The sequence below is a fragment of the Mauremys reevesii genome, linkage group 12 (genome assembly GCF_016161935.1).
Source record: "Mauremys reevesii isolate NIE-2019 linkage group 12, ASM1616193v1, whole genome shotgun sequence".
Taxonomy (NCBI): Eukaryota; Metazoa; Chordata; order Testudines; family Geoemydidae; genus Mauremys; species Mauremys reevesii.
The window spans coordinates 22,394,265-22,408,654 of NC_052634.1; the positions used below are offsets into that span (position 1 = coordinate 22,394,265).

General features: G+C 53.7%; 4 non-coding genes across 4 annotated transcripts; 3 read left to right on the forward strand and 1 right to left on the reverse strand.

Annotated features, from left to right (window-relative positions):
• Nucleotides 1-1,521: 1,521 nt before the first annotated feature.
• Nucleotides 1,522-1,595, reverse strand: TRNAT-AGU. The gene has a single exon. It is a non-coding gene; the product is annotated as a tRNA-Thr (tRNA).
• Nucleotides 1,596-5,940: 4,345 nt separating this feature from the next.
• On the forward strand, nt 5,941-6,022 carry TRNAS-UGA. The gene has a single exon. It is a non-coding gene; the product is annotated as a tRNA-Ser (tRNA).
• A 1,129-nt stretch (nt 6,023-7,151) lies between these two features.
• TRNAF-GAA lies at nt 7,152-7,224 on the forward strand. Its single transcript has one exon. It is a non-coding gene; the product is annotated as a tRNA-Phe (tRNA).
• A 6,771-nt stretch (nt 7,225-13,995) lies between these two features.
• TRNAF-AAA lies at nt 13,996-14,068 on the forward strand. Its single transcript has one exon. It is a non-coding gene; the product is annotated as a tRNA-Phe (tRNA).
• Nucleotides 14,069-14,390: the final 322 nt, after the last annotated feature.

Consider the following 14,390-nt stretch of genomic DNA (forward strand, 5'->3'; position numbering starts at 1 on the left):
CCCTTGTCTTAGGTCCTTCACTTTCACGCGGCACTGCATCGCATCCCGGCTGTATCCTTTGTCTTTCATGGCTTTAGAGACCTTCTCGAAGGTCTTCGCGTTCCGCTTGTTGGAGCGCAGCTCCGAGAGCACAGACTCCTCGCCCCACACAGCGATCAGATCCTGGACTTCCCGGTCACTCCATGCTGGGGACCTCTTTCTATTCTGGGATTGCCCGGACTCCTCTGCTGGAGAGCTCTGCATCGTTGCAGGTGCTGGAGCTCGCCCCGATGTGCAACCAGAACGTCAGATTCAAACCGCCCAGACAGGAAAATGAATTCAAATTTTCGCGGGTCATTTCCTGTGTGGCTGGCCAGAGAATCCAAGCTCGGAATGCTGTCCAGAGCGTCAACAGAGTGGTGAACTGTGGGATAGCTCCCGGAGCTGCTAAGTTCGATTAGCATCCACACCAAGCCTAATTCGAGCTAGCAAGTGCGAATTTAGCGTTACTCCACCTGCCGGGGTGGAGTACCAAATTCGAACTAAAGAGCCCTCTAGTTCGAATTAAATGGCTTCCTGGTGTGGACGGTTGAGCGGTTAGTTCGAATTAACGCTGATAAATTCGAATTAAAGTCCTAGTGTAGACCAGGCCTTAGTGTTTGTCAATAGTACAGACTCCCTGGGCAGGACTCCAGGCTCTGCTTGAGGGATCCCGGCACAGGGGCTGGGGGGGAGAAAGGAAGGTAGATTCTCACCTGTGCTCTGGAGAGGAGGTAATAAGTGAAGGGGCATTTTTAAATCCTCCCCTCCTCAGGGCTGGTATTCTACATTCCACAGGGCCAAACAAGGGGGTGATGTAATTTGGCTAATGAAAACCAGTGCTCCAGGTGAGGCTTGAACTCACAATCTCAGCATAGTTCCTCTCAGCACTGCCCTATAAGTACTGTGTGCTAACCAATTGTGCAACTGGAGCACCTGTTAGCTATGATTCTCCAAGACCCTTAGGTTGATACAGGCGAGGAGTGACCCCAAAACATTCTCAGTGGGGTTGAGAGCAGGTAGCGACAAGTGTTGTACTTGGTGGGGTGGATTCTTCTTAAGGGTTCCAGGCACCATTTGACCCTTTTGTTCTTCCCTGTGTAATAACAGAGCTGGTTAAGACTCAATGGAGAGTCTTGCTGCAGCCCAACAGAGCTGAAATCGCTGATAACCAGCTCTAAGCATTAGTCCTGCTTTGGGACAGTGTCTCTCATGCAAGAAACTGCCCAGTCTGCACTAGCAGTGAGGCAACCTCACTAACAGCTGAAATCAGGGAGAGCTGTGTGAAGTGCAGGGCCCCAGGGGTGCCTGAACAGGGGGGAACAACACCCCAGGACTTTTAAAAATGGGAGAGCTCTGCTTTGCCGCTTTGTGATGACCATAAGGGTGGGGAGGGGGCAGAGAGCAGTGTCTTGGAGAAAGAGGCAGCGTAGGAGTCCATCTAGCTCTGAAACTTGTCTTCTGACAGTAGCCAATACCAGGTGCCCCAAAAGCCACTCCCAAAGATACCACTGGGAGTTGAACCCAGGATCTTCTGTTTACTAAACAGGTGCTTTAACCAGCTAAGCCATGGTACCTGCTGTTACTTAAGATATCATGTTTGCCCACACCTGACTCTCTGCCAATCCCCACTGAGCCCTGACAAGTGTTGCTCGTGTTTGGATTCTGTAAAGCAGAGGAGCAGGTGACGTTTTGCTCCCAAGGTGTGTGTGTGATTCTTTGGACAGGTCTACACTACAAAATTAGGTTGGTGTAATTACATTACTTAGGCTGGCAATGCAGTTATATCAATCTAATCCCAGTGTAGATAGCGGCTCAGCTGTCAGAACTTTCCCTTGGAGCAGGGGGACACTGAAATGGGAGAGGCCCAGCCTCTGTAGCAGAAATACAGGGCAGGCGAGTTCACAGCAGGCATGGTGGGATACTGGTGGAGACCAGGCATGGTGATATAATGACCAGCAGCATTTACACTGACAATTTGTCACTTGAAGTTTGCTGCAAAAAGCTCTAGGCCTCTCGTCGAGGTGTTTTTATTTTGTCACCAAAACAGGGCAGTTTTGTCGCCAGACGTGGCATTGCAGAGTGTGCACCAGCCACAAGCTGCCGAACGAGGGAGCATTGTCTGTTTTTCACACACCTGAGCAATATAATTCTGCTGAAAGAATTAGTGCAGACCTGGCCAAAGATTCACACACACACACAGCTTGCAAGGAAAACGTCACTTGCTCCTCTGCTTTGCAGTATCCAAACACATGCAAAGTGTGTCAGGCCCCGGTGGGGCTGGCAGGGAGTCAGGTGTGGGCAGACACTGTGTCCTAGGGCTTGGCTACACTTACAAATTTGCAGCGCTGCAGCAGGGTGTGAGAAAACACCCTCTGCAGCGCTGCAAATTGCGGCGCTACAAAGCGCCAGTGTAGTCAAAGCCCCAGCGCTGAGCCGCCCCAGCGCTGTCCGTTATTCCCACAGGGAGGTGGAGACGGACAGCGCTGGGAGAGTTTTCTCCCAGCGCTGCTGGCGCTTTGACTACACTTAGCGTAAGCGCTGCCGCGGCAGCGCTTTGCAATGCAAGTGTAGCCAAAGCCTCAGGTATAAGCAGGCACCATGGCTTAGCTGGCTTAAAGCACCTGCCTTATAAATAGGAGATCCTAGGTTCAACTACCAGTGGTGCCTTGTTGAATAACTCTTGGGGTACCTGGTATTAGCTACTGTCAGAGAACAAAACAGAGCGTTGGGTGGGCCTTTGGTCCAGCCCAGTATATCTGTTTTTATGGTTTAAATTACACTCACAGGCACTGATGATAGAGTTACTGAAAGTTTGGGAGTTAAGAGCTGATAGGTCAGTGGTCCAGCCTGTCACAGATGACCCCCTTCTCTCTGGGACAGGGGCAGGTCTGGGCTCTCACACCAAATGCTCATTGTGGCTGCCAGAATCTGTGAGCAGCTCATTTAGTTTGCACTGAGGGTTGAGTCCTGCTTTGTGCACCGTGTGTGAGAATGAAAATCCTAAACCGCCCTTTGAAATAACGAAAGCAGCAGGACGTGTTATTGTCCCTGCCCCAAAGCAGACAGACTAATGGAGAAATGCCGTCGAGTCCAGGGTAATACTCCACTGCCATTTTACCTTTTTTGCTGGCTAAACTCCCTCCCTACCTTGAGGGCTCCCAGAGCCCAGTATTGAGCCTGAGCCAAGATGTCTACTGTTATATCCTTGGGGGCAGCCGGTTTAGGAAGAAATCACTTGAGGCCAGACAGCAGACAGCTAACAAAACTACCATTTTATTTACAGACACACAGCTCACCCAACCGGCCGAAACAGGCTGGGCTATCCCCTAATAATCTAACTCAGTTGCCATAGCAACAAAAACCATGACAACCAAATAGAGAACAGTGCCCAGAGGAGGGACCGTGTGACAGGCTCCAGCCTGGGGCTCTTCCGCCCTCCTGCCAAGCCCTGACTATCAATCCCAGCCCTGACACTCCTTTCTTCAAGCGCCATGTGGGCCAGAGGAAAAGTGTGGCAGGAAGCACAAGGGCCAAACTTGTGGGCAGCAGGTGAAGCCCAACCATCAAGGTAGCAAGTTCCACAGCCCCAACCCTTTGTGGCCTTCCCAGCCAAAGACCTGGCTCTACAAGGTGTAAGTCACCCAGCAGGAGGGGGATAGACTGGCTCTTGCACAGCTGGAGACAAGGAAGTTGAGCACTGTGAGCTCCAGGACTTCACCACAAGCCAACACAAGGTCCCACTGAGATTTGAACTCAGATTGCAGGATTCAGAGTCCTGAGTGCTGCCCGTTACAGCATGGGACCAGCTCAGGCTGCCTTCTCTGCACATCGGTGACCGTCACGGGGCTGGTTTGTGTAAGGGGCTCTTGGCCCTTTACTAAAACGTAGTGTGTGTGTCGGGGGGGGGGGGGTTGGTTGGCTAGTTCCCAGCACCAATAGAAGGGGGAAGGGCCAATGGGAAATCAGGCCCCGGAGACTGACAGTCCCCAGGGGCAATGGGGAGAGGCCAAAGCTCCAAGTTAGCCGCACTGACAGGCCAGGCAGTGTAATGAGGGAGTCACCAGGCCAGGGGGTCCCATCCTCCGTGGGAGCTCGAACTGCCTGGGCCAGAGTGGGGCAGAGCTAAGGAGAGAGCAGGAGCCCGAGAAGAGCCAGGGAGCAGAGCTGCACAGGTGTAGTGCCAGAAACTGCTCCCTGTAGGACTTTGCTACCTTTGCTGCAGCAGTTACTGACACCTGAGGTTGTTCTTATTTGCTGACTTGTCCTAATTGGTTAAAATTTGACAGTGGTTTCTCTAGCAAAGGCCAGTCCCTGGCCCCTTGGTCCAGACATCCTCATTCACCTCAGGCTGGGGTGACCAGATGTCAAAGATGAAATATCAGGACGCGGGGGGCGGAGCAAAAAAAAAAAAGCCGGCGGCAGATCCAAAAAAAAAAAGCCGGAGGCTCCGCCCCCCCCCACCAGGCGGCAGTGGCACAGCTCCGTCTCCACCCAATTCTCGGCTCCAACCCCCGATACACCCCCAGCTCCCCCATCCCCTCGCTCCTGGGCCCAGCCTGGACTCCGAGCTCTGCAGCCGAGCCGCGCCCCAGGTCCCTCCTGCAGCTCCCGGGCAAGGGGCGAACCAGGCAGCCGGGCCCGGGCCCTCCCAGCAGGAGCGTGTCTGCCCCATGTGTGTCTCCGCCCCCCGCCCACATGGGTCCTGCCCACTCCGCACTGCCCCCAGCCCCACTGCGCTGCCCTGCAGGCTCCAGGGCTGGAGCAGCCTCCATGCTGCTGTTGGTGCCATTAGGCATATCCCTAGATAACTCAGGAGGGTAGAAAAACCACAGTATTAATGAAGCTTTTCTGTACCAGGCCTGAATGGACCAAAGTTATTTTATGCTTGTCCAGAGTGCTTAAACTTTTAAACTTTAGTTGAATTCCCAAGTTAGAAGTGAGAATGGAATGTGTAACTGCTTCTTATCAGTACAACACGGACAGCAGGAGATAGTAAAAAGAGGCCCTACTTGTGTTTAGTTTAGAAAGAGGGGAGACAAGGTAATAAATCCAGGAGTAAACCAAGGTAACAGCCTTGAAAAGTTACGAGATAAATTGTTTGCTGTCAAGGATGATTTAACCTGTTTGATGTAATTGTTAACTATACACTGTATGTACTATATAGGAGGGGGGAGGAGACTAGTGGGGGGTAATGAGGATGCCTTGTTGAAGTCATGTATAAGAAGAGACACACAGCTTGCATCTGTGTGCAGGATTTGAGATTGTAATATCTCCCTGGCACCTTACTTGGGCTCAAATAAACTTTTTCTGCATTCTCCACCCTGGTGTGATAATTAGTGCGACGCACACCGGGCAACGAACCACTGTTTGCTGCCTCAGGCCTTTTGGGCCGGCAACACTGCGCTCCCAGCCATGGCCATGGCCTGTTTGCAAACCTGGGAGGGAGGAGGATGCCGCCTGCTTGGGGAAGAGGCAGGGCCAGGGCGAGGCTTTGGGGAGGGATCCAATGGGGGAAGGAGGGGGCGGAGTCGAGGGGCGACTGTCCCTCCGGGCTCTGCCTGTGTGCCGGAGAAAAGGGCAAAATTATTTGTTTGTCCAGTGTCCCAACCAAACATCGGTCGGGACACAGGACAAACAAGCAAATATCGGGACAGTCCAGATAAAATCAGGACGTCTGGTCACCCTACATCAGGCTTCAAGTTGAGAATCATTTCCCCTTCCCGCTCTGTGGGAGGGGAGACTTTTCAACGCACTCTCTGTGCGACTGCACATGGCTAAGCAAAGAGAACAAACCCCCAATCCCCCCTGTGCTTTGGGAGCCAGGTTTGCGGTGGGAATCCTGTAGTTCAGATGATGTCACGCCTGGGCATTGTGATTCTTTACCAGTTTCTCTGGCGTTGGGGCAGTTTTGTGCTCACAGCTGTGATGGCTGAGTGGTTAAGGTGTTGGAGTTGAAATCCAATAGGGTTCCCCTGCGCAGGTTTGAATCCTGCTCACAGCGAGGCCTGTGTTTTAGCCAGTCCCTCACCTGGGCAACACCTCTGTACAACCCCCTGAGACACTCTCAATTCTCTCCCCACCCCATGTAAATCCTGTTCTGCTCCTTTCATAGAGATGCCTGGGACACCCCCTCACACTGTGTCCCTGAGGGGTCAGGCAAACTCAGCGCCTGAACTGTCTGCCACTCACCTGGTGCCCCATAGATCAGCCATAGCCCTGGTTCTGCTCCTCTCTTGAGAGTGTGAAAGGAGCCACGTCAGCGACTCCATGGGAGCTACGGGGCTGCAGAACCAACAAAAAAAAAATAGGTGCTCAGCGCCCACTGGCAGCCAGCTGCCCCCCCACACACACTACAGGCCTTGCCGACAAGCTCCTCCTCTTCCCCTTCAGCACCTCCCACCTGCCAGTGATCAGCTGTTCAGTGGGGTGCAGGAGGCGCTGGGTGGGGGCGGGAGAGGATGGGACAGGGGTTGGGGCAGAAATGCGGAGATTTGTCCTGGGCCCTGCACCCCTCTAGGGCCGGCCCTGAAGGGAAGCACTGACTATCGCAGTGACAATACAACTGACCAGCATTGCGGGGGAGGCTGAGGGAGATCTGCACTCACCAGGTCTCTTCTCTCCCCCACGCTGAGCCAGACACTGCTCTCTCCTGGCTCTCACTCTAGCAGCTGGACGCCAAGGAGCCATTTCCCCACAGGAAGTGCATTGAGTGCCCCTGTGGTGCTGGGGGGCTGGTGCTGCTGCTGCCTGTGGGGCTGGCAGTGGGGCCGATGTCTGCACAGACTCTCAGCTGCCAGGTTGGAGGGGGCACGTGGGACCTTACCAGACTGGCTCAGTGAAGACGGGGGGTTGACAGAGCAATACAGATGCTCTCCAGAGCACGGAGCAGCAGCCGCCCATGCAGCCAGGCAATGAGCATTTCCCACAGCCTGGAGCCGAGGGGGAGGCGGCAGCTGCTGTTCCAGCTCCTCGGGGACAGGCCCTGTCAGCCAACAGCCACTTCTTACTCCCCACAGCTAAGGGCGTCGGGTTCCTCCAGTGGGGGTGTGGAGCAGCCGTTCGTTTTCCTGTTCACACTCCTCTGCGGTGTGCAACTGCTGACAAAAACATTCCAGAAAGAGAACCAACAGGCCAAAGTAGCTCAGTTGGGAGAGCATTAGACTGAAGATCTAAAGGTCCCTGGTTCAATCCCAGGCTTTGGCAGGTCCTTTCATCCCCTTTGTGCAGGAGGTGCTTTGCTCTCTGAGAGTGCAGCCATAGGCAGCAGGTTTGTATAGCTTTTGGTGGTTCCCGCCCTGTAAGCCAATATAAAATGTCGGCACCACAAGATTACAAGGGTCAATTAAAAGTGGAAAGTCAGAAGCAGCACTTGCCTACTTCAATATACGGTATTATATTTTGTTGCACCTGTTATGACAAAGTGGGAATGTTCTTAATGTTTTCTCTGAATACTGTCTGGGTGCCTGTTTCCCCTGCAAAGTGCCAACTGACGGTGTTGGGGACAAAGAGATCAGGTGGCCTCCTTGTCCGGAAGAGACACAGAGGCCAGAGGAGGGAGTGTCAGTTTGGAGCTGGATGGGGAAATGGGGAGAGGCCCAGAACTTAGGTCTGGGCTCCCCACCCCCCAAGATGGACCTGACTGAGGGGTCCTGTTTTCTGTACCTACACGCTCTGTTTTAGACTGTGATCCTGTCATCTAATAAACCTTCTGTTTTTACTGGCTGGCTGAGACTCACGTCTGACTGCAGAGTTGGGGTGCAGGAACCTCTGGTTGCCCCAGGACCAGCCTGGGCAGACTCGCTGTGGAAAGTGCACAGTGTGGAAGGGCTGAATGCTCCGAGGTCAGACCCAGGAAGGTGTAAGCTTCTTGCCCTGGAGACAGTCTGCTCAGAGAGAGGAGGCTCCCCCAGAGTCCTGACTGGCTTTGTATGGAGTAGTTCCAAAGCATCCCAGCATCCCCTTCCACACCATGCACTTCCCGGAAGTCCGCACAGGCACTGACACTCCCTCCTCTGGCCTTTGTCTCTTTTCCAGGCATTAGGAGGCCACCCGATCTCTCTGTTCTCCAACACCTTCAGTTGGCACCTTGCAGGAGAGTGGCCCAGGCCATCAGTTACCAGGAGACAGGGTTGCGGCCATTCTCTGTGCAGACGGCATCACACTGTCCCTGTAGGGCTCTACAACAATCACACCCCCTTATCCCACCATCTAGATCCTTGAGAAATGCATAGGGGAAACTGAGGCACCCACACAGTATTCAGAGAAAACATTAAGGACATTCTCATTTAGTAACACCTGTATACGACTAGTTATATACTTTAAAGCATGTAAAATAATCAAGTATTGTGCTAAACACAATGATACTCCAAACTGACCACCAAATTTAAGTTGCACGGTTTTCCCCTCAGGTGAGGGCTCTGGGGTGGGGCTGGGGATGAGGGGTTGACAGTGCAGGAGGGTGCTCAGGGTTGGGCTGCTGGGGGTGCAGGCTCTGGGGTGGGGAAGGGCTGGAGATAAGGAACTTGGGGTGCAGACAGGCTACCCCAGGGCTAGGGCCAGAGAGGACCCCCCCGGGCAGCACACTCACTCTGCACCATGGTCACTGCACATGCTCCTAGGGCCTCTCTCAGGTCCAGAAAGCCCACTCGCCTCCCCTACAGTGGGTACCGGGGGTGGGGGGTTGTTGCCGTCACGTGTGCCCTCCTCTGCTGCTGCCTCTCACCATAGCCTCACTGGGGATGGGGCTGCCCCTTGCTCAGCGTGGGGCAGGAGTGAGGACTGCAGGGTGGTGGCTGGGGGGGAGACAGGGTGTCACAAAATTCACCCAAGCCCCAGCTGCTCAGGTCTAGGAAGCCCCCCTCCCCCATCTCCCCTGTGGTGGGTGGGTGGGTGCTGGGGGGGGACTGCCATGACATGTGGCTTCCTTCCTCCCCTGCTGCAGCCTGCTGCCCCTCACCATAGCCTCACTGGGGATGGGGCTGCCCCTTGCCCAGCGTGGGGCAGGAGTGAGGGCTGCGGGGTGGGGGAGGGGGTGGATCACAGGGTCAAGCCTCACCGAAGCCCCAGCAGCTGCTCCGGTGAGTGAGGACCACTCCAGATGTCCATCTCCTGGCCGGAAGTCCCCTTGGCGTCTCCTCCAGGTGGGTGCTGGGGACAGGAGAGAGGGCTCCCAAGCACGTGTGTGCCTCCTCCCCACTCCTCTCTCCCCCTTCCCCTTCGCCTCCTGAGGTGCTCCAACAGTCTGCTGGCCGCTGCTCTCTATAGCCTTAGGCAGAAGCAGCGGCAGGCAGCCGGCAGCACAAGCAAGGGACGGAGGCACCGATTGTTTTTTTCAGGCAGGGAAGCTCTGAGGCGGGTGGGCGGGGGAATGCTCTGGGACGGGGATGAGGGGTGCTGGCAGGCCCCGCTCCAGGCAGGATATGGGGAGAAACCCAGCTCCAAATATTGGTGAAGCACAGCCCCCAGCCTTGAATATTCCTGGTGCTCGGGCACCACAAGCCCATATAACCTGCTGCCCCTGCACACGGCTACACTTCATGCTGTTCACAGCAACAGATACTTTGAGAAACCCGCTGGGTTAAGCAGGCCTTTTCCAAACAGACATTGGCCCAAAGTCTGCCTCAATTCAGCTGGATTGGGACAGGCCTGTATCACAGGAGTGGTTCACACCTGATTTGCCCAGAGGCCTCGGGGGAGGTGTGGTGAGATAGGATAAGTAGGAATCAACAACAATGAAGTTAAAGGCAATGGTGAAAAACCCTCATCTTGCCGGTCAACAAGCCTGTTCTGTTCATTCCCTCTGACGCATCTGGCACTGGTCACTCTCAGCAGCACACTGGGCTAGATGGACCCAGTATGACCAGTCTTGGGTTCTTAGTTAAGCCATCGACGGCCTTGTCTACACTGGCAAGTTTCTGCACAGTAAACCAGATTTCTGCGGTGTAACGTCTGAGGTGTGCACACTGCCAAGCCACTTAGTGCACAGAAACTGCACAGTTGCAGTGCTGTAAAAAAACCACCCTGACGAGAGGTGTACAGCTCTCTGCGCCGGGGCTACAGCGCCACGGTACCGGTGTAGACACCTGGTCGATTACAGCGCTGCAGCTTGCCTCGGGTAGGTGTCCCACAATCCCTGCTCTCTCCTCTCTGGTCATCAGTTTGAACTGCACTGCCCTCTGGTGACCAACCATGAACGCCACCCCTTAAATTCCTTGGGAATTTTGAATGTCCCACTTCCCACAAGTTTCAGAGTAGCAGCCGTGTTAGTCTGTATCCGCAAAAAGAACAGGAGTACTTGTGGCACCTTAAAGACTAACAAATTTATTTTAGCATGAGCTTTCGTGAGCCACTTCCCACAGAGACCCGATTATGTTTACAGACCCATCCTGAAATTAGAGCAGGATATTTTAAAGTTTTGTCCTGTAGTAAAGTGACACAATTCAAACATGTCGGCACAGATGAAAAAGCACTCCTTCATTTCATAGTTATTGCTACTGATCTCATGGCCAAACTTCCTTTTCTCGGTGCTGCTCCCAGCACTTTAGGGAGTTTTTCCTTTTCTCCTTTCCAGCTGTGGTGATGGGACTGCAGCAGCTGCCCGGATGGCCAGTTTTGCTCTTTCACTTACATCCTTCACTTCTTTGGCTGAAGCTGTGTTTGCCACCAGTTTAATCCATAGCTGAGACCGCAGGTACCAGCAGCTAGTTACAAAAGCTCAATTCCCATTGCCATCAGTGGGAGGTTATCAAGGGCTGCAGGATTTTTTTAAACTCCTTTTCCTGCTCAAGCCTTTAATCATTCCTGTGGCTCTTCTCTGAACCCTCTGCAATTTACCAGGGAAAGCGGCCAACCCCTGAACCAACCAACCAAACCAAACCAGGCTGTTTTGACTGATGTAACAATCTATTGCCTTCCAAATACAAATCAGATCTTTCTTGTCACCCAAGAGTTCCACTTTAAGGGCTTTTTGTTTTCTAGTTCCAGTCAGATCCTGTGCAACAGCATCATTGTTAACTCACCACTTGGTCACTTCACATTCACACGTTCAAAAAGTTGGCAGGTCTAAGTCTTTCCTCCCACGTGCTCTCACTGGGGCAAGCCTCCTTGGCTTAAGCACCTCCTCAGACCGACCTTGGACCTTTCAGCATCCCTGTTCCATCCCAAGACCTTCCTGTCGTGAGTCCATCTGAATCAGACACCTTGGAAAGCCTTACACAGGGGCGGCTCTAGGAATTTGGCCACCCCAAGCACGCCGGTCCCGCAGCTCCGCGGGACCTATTGCAGACGTGCCTGCGGAAGGTCCGCCGGAGCCGCCTGCCGCCCTCCCGGAAAAATGCCACCCCAAGCGCGTGCTTGGTGCACTGGGGTCTGGAGCCAGCCCTGGCCTTACATCCTCCCCCGAAGGGGAGTCCTGCACCCCCAACTTCCACAATCACCAGTGACTCTCAGCCAGCGCTGTAAAACAGAAGGTTTATTAGTGGTCTGGAATCCAGCCTGGGAAAGTTCTGTGTTCGCACAGGAAGCAGGAAGATTCAGCAACGTCCATCTTGGGGAGACCCCGAACTCAGAGTCTGGGCTCTCCCGTCGAGTCCCAAAACCAGCAGACTCCTTGGTCCCAACAGCCCAACTCAGCCAGGCCCTTTGCCCCTCTTCTGTCCTTTGTTCTGTTTCCCCGGTAACCTGCTCACCTGGCCTCCACCTCGTTCTTTGTTCTCCAACTCATCCCAGCCAGCTGGTGTCTTGCAGCAGGTGCGCCCCAGCCAGCAGTTGCTAGGAGACAGAATTTGTGGCCATTGTCTGGGCCCAGGCAGCTGGACAGCAGCCACACCTGCCCTTTGGGGGTCTCCGCAGAGTAAACACCCTTGTCCCAGCACCGAGATCAGTGGTCCCAAAACTTTTTGAGGGTCAGGCCCCCCCATTACCCTTGTCCGTGCCCCCATGAGCCACACCTGGGAATGGGGCCACAGCTGTGGGGGAAGGGACGCAGACAGGGGTAAGGGGGCTGAGGCAGGGGCCAGAGCTGGGGGTGGGGTCAGAGACCGGCAGCAGAGCCACAGGTGTAGGGCTGGGAGTGGAGCCCTGGGAGCCAGGCCAGCAGCCAGGGCCAGCAGCTGGGGCTACAGCCAGGAGCGGAGCTGGATGGTGCTCCCTCCCCACACACTCTGGGGGCTGGCCTGGGCCCCAGGTCCATTCCCCTGAGTGTTACTTCATTCCACCTGGCGGGATGCACCCTGCGTTTTGGACCTCTGACGTAGATAATCATGCAACAAATAGGGGAAACTGAGGCATGCACAATATGCAAAACATTCTGAAAATTCCCACTTCGTCACAGGGGTGTCAGTGGGGTCTGAGCTGGGCAGCAGCACAGGGAGAGTGGGGAGGTTTCCCTTTGGAAAAATTAAACTGCAAAACATCCCCCTGTGTTCCCGCAAAAGTGTCTAATTCATCCCTTAACCCCCTCCCCATGAAAATCTCCACCCCTGCCCTGGCCCACAGAGACCCCCTCACTCCAATGCAGATGTTTAACTTTTCTTATTTTTCCTTGGCCTTGTGCAAACATTGTTCCCATCAAAATGATCCAGGGCTTTTACAATGAGAAAGAGAAAACAAACTAAATCAAACCCAAAGAAACCGCTATTGACCTCCCCGCCACAGACAGTTTGGGTCTGAATTTTTCTACTGAAACGTTGAGACAATAAGACTCTCACTGCTATTGTCCAGAAACAAACCTAAACCTCCCATGCAGTACCTGGGACATCTGTGTCTGACCCATCAAGGCTTCAGCTCCTTTGGTGAGATTTCCAGCTGCCCAATCCTGCTGCTATTCCAGGGGAGCAAATCCTGGCTCCTGTCAGCATTTATCTCAGCCCCGTTCTGGGCATCACAGGTTTCTCTAGGAAAGGGCAGTGAATGGTTCTAGGGTCCAGTGATCCTCATCCAAATCACGCTAGAACCTGAGACTCCTTCCCCTTCCCCAGGCTGTGGGCGGGGAGGCATTTCAAAGAGCTCTCGGTGCTATAGCACGTGGCTAAGGAGAGAGAAAAAGCCTCATACCCCCTCTGCTCTGGGTGCTGGGTTTAGTCCTGCAGCCTCTGCCCCCCACCTAGTGCCCTATGGCTCATCCCTGACCCTTGCTGCTGCTCCTTGCTATAGACTGTGAGAGGAGCGGAGGCAGCGCAGGAGCCTTCTGGGGATGCAGATCCGAGGCTTTGGGGAGACACATTGTCTGAGACATCAGAGTGCTGCAAACCCTGCAGCCACCCCCTCAATCCGGGGCCTGTTCCAGCCCTGAGTCCGGGCTGCCACGATCCCTCCTGCAGAGCAGGGCGCCCACAGATAACAGCCTGGAAATAGGCGTGTGAGACTAACTCCTGCTCTCCCTGACAGGGCCTCCCCTAGACCAAGTGGCGTCCCAGGCAAGACGTGTCTTCGGTGCACCCCCACCCCCGCTCCATATGTTAAACCATTGAATGCCTGATTTTTTGTTGCATTTGTAGCTCATTTCATGATTTTGATGCACAGTTTGGATGCATGATTTTCTCTATCATATAAGACAATAAATTTTCATGCTAGGATGTGTAAATCTGTATTTATTCATGCCATATATAAGCAAATAAAAAATCATTTCCTTTAAGCATATAGAAACTTTTAATTTTAACAGTAACTGAAATGTACTAACATCTAGCAATGGAACTGTCACCAGCACTGCGTGGGCTGCTATTAAATAGTGTTACAGTCGGAGACAGTGTTAGGATGTTAACCCCAGGCCTTTTGTTCAAAGGTCGCTTCTCTCGCCTTTCCCCCATGAACTGAAGCGCAGCATTCGCGAGATCCGAAGACTAGTTGATGACATTTCTGAGTGCTAAAATAGCAAGTGATGTCTGTCTTGCATTGGCCATTATTGACTGGAGCGATGGTTTATTGAGAATAAGCTTCAAGGTGAGAAGCAGCAGCCCAAAAAGGCCCCCTGAAGGTGCTGAAGTGGCTCAGTTGGGAGAGCGTTAGCCTAAAAAGCTAAAGGTCCCTGGTTCAATCCCAGGCTTCAGCAGACTCTTTCTGCAGCAGTGGGCTGTTTCCTGGAAGCACAGCAGTTCCTTTATCCAATGCAAGTCCCTCATTTCAGGCTTAGCTGCAGGAAAAGGCAGCATTGGCTTCTGCACCCAGTTGGCCCACCTGACAGTTCTTTCTTCTCTTGCTCTTTCTCAGCAAGGGAACAAAAAGCAGCTCTCCCTCAAGCTGGAGTCACAAGGGTGATGTAAGGACGACTTCCTGAGCCCTGGCTCCAGTCATCTGCTCTTCCAGCTGACCCATTGAAGAGCTGCCGCCATGTTCTCCAGGTTCACCCCTCGGTGTGTGCCAGGGTGAGCACC